We start from the raw sequence: 7,634 nt of genomic DNA, 5'->3' as shown, positions 1-7,634 counted from the left end.
GACTTTTATTTTTATGACTTTCTGAATGTGTAAACAAAACATGTAATATTCGAGTTTGGGGGCTCTTATTTTGGAATTCAACATCAGAATGTACTGAAACATTGTAGTTCACACCTTGAGAAGGTGTCCTCCCCACCTGAGGTGAAATTGGTCTGTGGAAACTAGGACTTTTATTTTTATGATTTTCTGAATGTATGGACAATAAAGGTAATATATGAGTTTTGGGGGGGCTCTTATTTTGGAATTCAACATCAGAATGTCCTGAAACATTGTAGTTCACACCTTGAGAAGATGTCCTCCCCACCTGAGGTGAAATTGGTCTGTGGAAACTAGGACTTTTATTTTTATGATTTTCTGAATGTGTAAACAAAACATCTAATATTCGAGTTTGGGGGGCTCTTATTTTGGAATTCAACATCAGAATGTCCTGAAACATTGTAGTTCACACCTTGAGAAGGTGTCCTCCCACCTGAGGTGAAATTGGTCTGTGGAAACTAGGACTTTTATTTTTATGATTTTATGAATGTGTAAACAAAACATCTAATATTCGAGTTTGGGGGCTCTTATTTTGGAATTCAACATCAGAATGTCCTGAAACATTGTAGTTCACACCTTGAGAAGGTGTCCTCCCCACCTGAGGTGAAATTGGTCTGTGGAAACTAGGACTTTTATTTTTATGATTTTCTGAATGTATGGACAAAAAGGTAATATATGAGTTTTGGGGGGCTCTTATTTTGGAATTTAACATCAGAATGTCCTGAAACATTGTAGTTCACACCTTGAGAAGGTGTCCTCTCCATCTGAGGTGAAATTGGTCTGTGGAAGCTAGGACTTTTATATTTATGATTTTCTGAATGTGTAAACAAAACATCTAATATTCGAGTTTTGGGGACTCTTATTTTGGAATTCAACATCAGAATGTCCTGAAACATTGTAGTTCACACCTTGAGAAGGTGTCCTCCCACCTGAGGTGAAATTGGTCTGTGGAAACTAGGACTTTTATTTTTATGATTTTATGAATGTGTAAACAAAACATCTAATATTCGAGTTTGGGGGCTCTTATTTTGGAATTCAACATCAGAATGTCCTGAAACATTGTAGTTCACACCTTGAGAAGGTGTCCTCCCCACCTGAGGTGAAATTGGTCTGTGGAAACTAGGACTTTTATTTTTATGATTTTCTGAATGTATGGACAAAAAAGGTAATATATGAGTTTTGGGGGCTCTTATTTTGGAATTCAACATCAGAATGTCCTGAAACATTGTAGTTCACACCTTGAGAAGGTGTCCTCTCCATCTGAGGTGAAATTGGTCTGTGGAAGCTAGGACTTTTATTTTTATGATTTTCTGAATGTGTAAACAAAACATCTAATATTCGAGTTTGGGGGCTCTTATTTTGGAATTCAACATCAGAATGTCCTGAAACATTGTAGTTCACACCTTGAGAAGGTGTCCTCCCCACCTGAGGTGAAATTGGTCTGTGGAAACTAGGACTTTTATTTTTATGATTTTCTGAATGTATGAACAAAACATCTAATATTATGAGTTTTGGGGGCTCTTATTTTGGAATTCAACATCAGAATGTCCTGAAACATTGTAGTTCACACCTTGAGAAGGTGTCCTCCCCATCTGAGGTGAAATTGGTCTGTGGAAACTAGGACTTTTATTTTTATGATTTTCTGAATGTATGGACAAAACATGTAATATATGAGTTTTGGGGGCTCTTATTTTGGAATTCAACATCAGAATGTCCTGAAACATTGTAGTTCACACCTTGAGAAGGTGTCCTCCCCACCTGAGGTGAAATTGGTCTGTGGAAACTAGGACTTTTATTTTTATGATTTTCTGAATGTATGGACAAAACAGGTAATATATGAGTTTTGGGGGCTCTTATTTTGGAATTCAACATCAGAATGTCCTGAAACATTGTAGTTCACACCTTGAGAAGGTGTCCTCCCCACCTGAGGTGAAATTGGTCTGTGGAAACTAGGACTTTTATTTTTATGATTTTCTGAATGTGTAAACAAAACATCTAATATTAGAGTTTGGGGGCTCTTATTTTGGAATTCAACATCAGAATGTCCTGAAACATTGTAGTTCACACCTTGAGAAGGTGTCCTCCCCACCTGAGGTGAAATTGGTCTGTGGAAACTAGGACTTTTATTTTTATGATTTTCTGAATGTATGAACAAAACATCTAATATATCGAGTTTGGGGGCTCTTATTTTGGAATTCAACATCAGAATGTCCTGAAACATTGTAGTTCACACCTTGAGAAGGTGTCCTCCCCACCTGAGGTGAAATTGGTCTGTGGAAACTAGGACTTTTTATTTTTATGATTTTCTGAATGTATGGACAAAAAAGGTAATATATGAGTTTTGGGGGCTCTTATTTTGGAATTCAACATCAGAATGTCCTGAAACATTGTAGTTCACACCTTGAGAAGGTGTCCTCTCCATCTGAGGTGAAATTGGTCTGTGGAAACTAGGACTTTTATTTTTATGATTTTCTGAATGTGTAAACAAAACATCTAATATTCGAGTTTGGGGGCTCTTATTTTGGAATTCAACATCAGAATGTCCTGAAACATTGTAGTTCACACCTTGAGAAGGTGTCCTCCCCACCTGAGGTGAAATTGGTCTGTGGAAACTAGGACTTTTATTTTTATGATTTTCTGAATGTATGGACAAAAACATCAATATATTGAGTTTTGGGGGCTCTTATTTTGGAATTCAACATCAGAATGTCCTGAAACATTGTAGTTCACACCTTGAGAAGGTGTCCTCCCCACCTGAGGTGAAATTGGTCTGTGGAAACTAGGACTTTTATTTTTATGATTTTCTGAATGTGTAAACAAAACATCTAATATATGAGTTTGGGGGCTCTTATTTTGGAATTCAACATCAGAATGTCCTGAAACATTGTAGTTCACACCTTGAGAAGGTGTCCTCCCATCTGAGGTGAAATTGGTCTGTGGAAACTAGGACTTTTATTTTTATGATTTTCTGAATGTGTAGACAAAACATCTAATATTCGAGTTTGGGGGCTCTTATTTTGGAATTCAACATCAGAATGTCCTGAAACATTGTAGTTCACACCTTGAGAAGGTGTCCTCCCCACCTGAGGTGAAATTGGTCTGTGGAAACTAGGACTTTTATTTTTATGATTTTCTGAATGTATGGACAAAACAGGTAATATATGAGTTTTGGGGGCTCTTATTTTGGAATTCAACATCAGAATGTCCTGAAACATTGTAGTTCACACCTTGAGAAGGTGTCCTCCCACCTGAGGTGAAATTGGTCTGTGGAAACTAGGACTTTTATTTTTATGATTTTCTGAATGTGTAAACAAAACATCTAATATTCGAGTTTGGGGGCTCTTATTTTGGAATTCAACATCAGAATGTCCTGAAACATTGTAGTTCACACCTTGAGAAGGTGTCCTCCCCATCTGAGGTGAAATTGGTCTGTGGAAACTAGGACTTTTATTTTTATGATTTTCTGAATGTATGGACAAAAAGGTAATATATGAGTTTTGGGGGCTCTTATTTTGGAATTCAACATCAGAATGTCCTGAAACATTGTAGTTCACACCTTGAGAAGGTGTCCTCCCCATCTGAGGTGAAATTGGTCTGTGGAAACTAGGACTTTTATTTTTATGATTTTCTGAATGTGTAAACAAAACATCTAATATTCGAGTTTGGGGGCTCTTATTTTGGAATTCAACATCAGAATGTCCTGAAACATTGTAGTTCACACCTTGAGAAGGTGTCCTCCCCATCTGAGGTGAAATTGGTCTGTGGAAACTAGGACTTTTATTTTTATGATTTTCTGAATGTGTAAACAAAACATCTAATATGTCGAGATTTGGGGGCTCTTATTTTGGAATTCAACATCAGAATGTCCTGAAACATTGTAGTTCACACCTTGAGAAGGTGTCCTCCCCATCTGAGGTGAAATTGGTCTGTGGAAACTAGGACTTTTATTTTTATGATTTTCTGAATGTATGGACAAAAAGGTAATATATGAGTTTTGGGGGGCTCTTATTTTGGAATTCAACATCAGAATGTCCTGAAACATTGTAGTTCACACCTTGAGAAGGTGTCCTCCCACCTGAGGTGAAATTGGTCTGTGGAAACTAGGACTTTTATTTTTATGATTTTCTGAATGTATGGACAAAACAGCTAATATATCGAGTTTGGGGGGCTCTTATTTTGGAATTCAACATCAGAATGTCCTGAAACATTGTAGTTCACACCTTGAGAAGGTGTCCTCCCCATCTGAGGTGAAATTGGTCTGTGGAAACTAGGACTTTTATTTTTATGATTTTCTGAATGTGTAAACAAAACATCTAATATTCGAGTTTGGGGGCTCTTATTTTGGAATTCAACATCAGAATGTCCTGAAACATTGTAGTTCACACCTTGAGAAGGTGTCCTCCCCATCTGAGGTGAAATTGGTCTGTGGAAACTAGGACTTTTATTTTTATGATTTTCTGAATGTATGGACAAAACATCTAATATATGAGTTTTGGGGGCTCTTATTTTGGAATTCAACATCAGAATGTCCTGAAACATTGTAGTTCACACCTTGAGAAGGTGTCCTCCCCACCTGAGGTGAAATTGGTCTGTGGAAACTAGGACTTTTATTTTTATGATTTTCTGAATGTGTAAACAAAACATCTAATATATCGAGTTTGGGGGCTCTTATTTTGGAATTCAACATCAGAATGTCCTGAAACATTGTAGTTCACACCTTGAGAAGGTGTCCTCCCACCTGAGGTGAAATTGGTCTGTGGAAACTAGGACTTTTATTTTTATGATTTTCTGAATGTATGGACAAAAAAGGTAATATATGAGTTTTGGGGGCTCTTATTTTGGAATTCAACATCAGAATGTCCTGAAACATTGTAGTTCACACCTTGAGAAGGTGTCCTCCCATCTGAGGTGAAATTGGTCTGTGGAAACTAGGACTTTTATTTTTATGATTTTCTGAATGTATGGACAAAACAGGTAATATATGAGTTTTGGGGGCTCTTATTTTGGAATTCAACATCAGAATGTCCTGAAACATTGTAGTTCACACCTTGAGAAGGTGTCCTCCCCATCTGAGGTGAAATTGGTCTGTGGAAGCTAGGACTTTTATTTTTATGATTTTCTGAATGTGTAAACAAAACATCTAATATTCGAGTTTGGGGGCTCTTATTTTGGAATTCAACATCAGAATGTCCTGAAACATTGTAGTTCACACCTTGAGAAGGTGTCCTCCCCATCTGAGGTGAAATTGGTCTGTGGAAACTAGGACTTTTATTTTTATGATTTTCTGAATGTATGGACAAAAAAGGTAATATATGAGTTTTGGGGGCTCTTATTTTGGAATTCAACATCAGAATGTCCTGAAACATTGTAGTTCACACCTTGAGAAGGTGTCCTCCCCATCTGAGGTGAAATTGGTCTGTGGAAGCTAGGACTTTTATTTTTATGATTTTCTGAATGTGTAAACAAAACATCTAATATATGAAGTTTGGGGGCTCTTATTTTGGAATTCAACATCAGAATGTCCTGAAACATTGTAGTTCACACCTTGAGAAGGTGTCCTCCCCATCTGAGGTGAAATTGGTCTGTGGAAACTAGGACTTTTATTTTTATGATTTTCTGAATGTATGGACAAAAAAGGTAATATATAGAGTTTTGGGGGGCTCTTATTTTGTAATTCAACATCAGAATGTCCTGAAACATTGTAGTTCACACCTTGAGAAGGTGTCCTCCCCATCTGAGGTGAAATTGGTCTGTGGAAGCTAGGACTTTTATTTTTATGATTTTCTGAATGTGTAAACAAAACATCTAATATATCGAGTTTGGGGGCTCTTATTTTGGAATTCAACATCAGAATGTCCTGAAACATTGTAGTTCACACCTTGAGAAGGTGTCCTCCCCATCTGAGGTGAAATTGGTCTGTGGAAACTAGGACTTTTATTTTTATGATTTTCTGAATGTATAGACAAAACATCTAATATTCGAGATTTGGGGGCTCTTATTTTGTAATTCAACATCAGAATGTCCTGAAACATTGTAGTTCACACCTTGAGAAGGTGTCCTCCCATCTGAGGTGAAATTGGTCTGTGGAAGCTAGGACTTTTATTTTTATGATTTTCTGAATGTATGGACAAAAAAGGTAATATATGAGTTTTGGGGGCTCTTATTTTGGAATTCAACATCAGAATGTCCTGAAACATTGTAGTTCACACCTTGAGAAGGTGTCCTCCCCATCTGAGGTGAAATTGGTCTGTGGAAGCTAGGACTTTTATTTTTATGATTTTCTGAATGTATGGACAAAAAAGGTAATATATGAGTTTTGGGGGCTCTTATTTTGGAATTCAACATCAGAATGTCCTGAAACATTGTAGTTCACACTTTGAGAAGGTGTCCTCCCCATCTGAGGTGAAATTGGTCTGTGGAAGCTAGGACTTTTATTTTTATGATTTTCTGAATGTGTAAACAAAACATCTAATATTCGAGTTTGGGGGCTCTTATTTTGGAATTCAACATCAGAATGTCCTGAAACATTGTAGTTCACACCTTGAGAAGGTGTCCTCCCCATCTGAGGTGAAATTGGTCTGTGGAAACTAGGACTTTTATTTTTATGATTTTCTGAATGTATGGACAAAAAAGGTAATATATGAGTTTTGGGGGGCTCTTATTTTGGAAGACAACATCAGAATGTCCTGAAACATTGTAGTTCACACCTTGAGAAGGTGTCCTCCCCACCTGAGGTAAAATTGGTCTGTGGAAGCTAGGACTTTTATTTTTATGATTTTCTGAATGTGTACACAAAACATCTAATATGTAAGATTTGGGGGCTCTTATTATGGAATTCAACATCAGAATGTCCTGAAACATTGTAGTTCACACCTTGAGAAGGTGTCCTCCCCATCTGAGGTGAAATTGGTCTGTGGAATCTAGGACTTTTATTTTTATGATTTTCTGAATGTGTACACAAAACATCTAATATGTAAGATTTGGGGGCTCTTATTTTGGAATTCAACATCAGAATGTCCTGAAACATTGTAGTTCACACCTTGAGAAGGTGTCCTCCCCATCTGAGGTGAAATTGGTCTGTGGAAACTAGGACTTTTATTTTTATGATTTTCTGAATGTATGGACAAAAAAGGTAATATATGAGTTTTGGGGGCTCTTATTTTGGAATTCAACATCAGAATGTCCTGAAACATTGTAGTTCACACCTTGAGAAGGTGTCCTCCCCATCTGAGGTGAAATTGGTCTGTGGAAACTAGGACTTTTATTTTTATGATTTTCTGAATGTATGGACAAAACAGGTAATATATGAGTTTTGGGGGGCTCTTATTTTGGAATTCAACATCAGAATGTCCTGAAACATTGTAGTTCACACCTTGAGAAGGTGTCCTCCCCATCTGAGGTGAAATTGGTCTGTGGAAGCTAGGACTTTTATTTTTATGATTTTCTGAATGTGTAAACAAAACATCTAATATATCGAGTTTGGGGGCTCTTATTTTGGAATTCAACATCAGAATGTCCTGAAACATTGTAGTTCACACCTTGAGAAGGTGTCCTCCCCATCTGAGGTGAAATTGGTCTGTGGAAACTACGGTTACTTT

The 7,634-nt window shown here is 37.1% G+C and overlaps 1 long non-coding RNA gene across 1 annotated transcript; it reads left to right on the top strand.

The window, feature by feature from the left end:
• The first annotated feature begins 247 nt into the window (after positions 1-247).
• LOC127641766 (uncharacterized) lies at positions 248-5,758 on the top strand. The gene is made up of 3 exons (XR_007970222.1): positions 248-457; positions 1,284-1,378; positions 5,687-5,758. It is a non-coding gene; the product is annotated as an uncharacterized LOC127641766 (long non-coding RNA).
• Positions 5,759-7,634: the final 1,876 nt, after the last annotated feature.

This window comes from Xyrauchen texanus, unplaced genomic scaffold (assembly GCF_025860055.1).
Source record: "Xyrauchen texanus isolate HMW12.3.18 unplaced genomic scaffold, RBS_HiC_50CHRs HiC_scaffold_152, whole genome shotgun sequence".
Classification (NCBI taxonomy): Eukaryota; Metazoa; Chordata; class Actinopteri; order Cypriniformes; family Catostomidae; genus Xyrauchen; species Xyrauchen texanus.
This window is presented reverse-complemented; position numbering and strand designations above follow the sequence as displayed.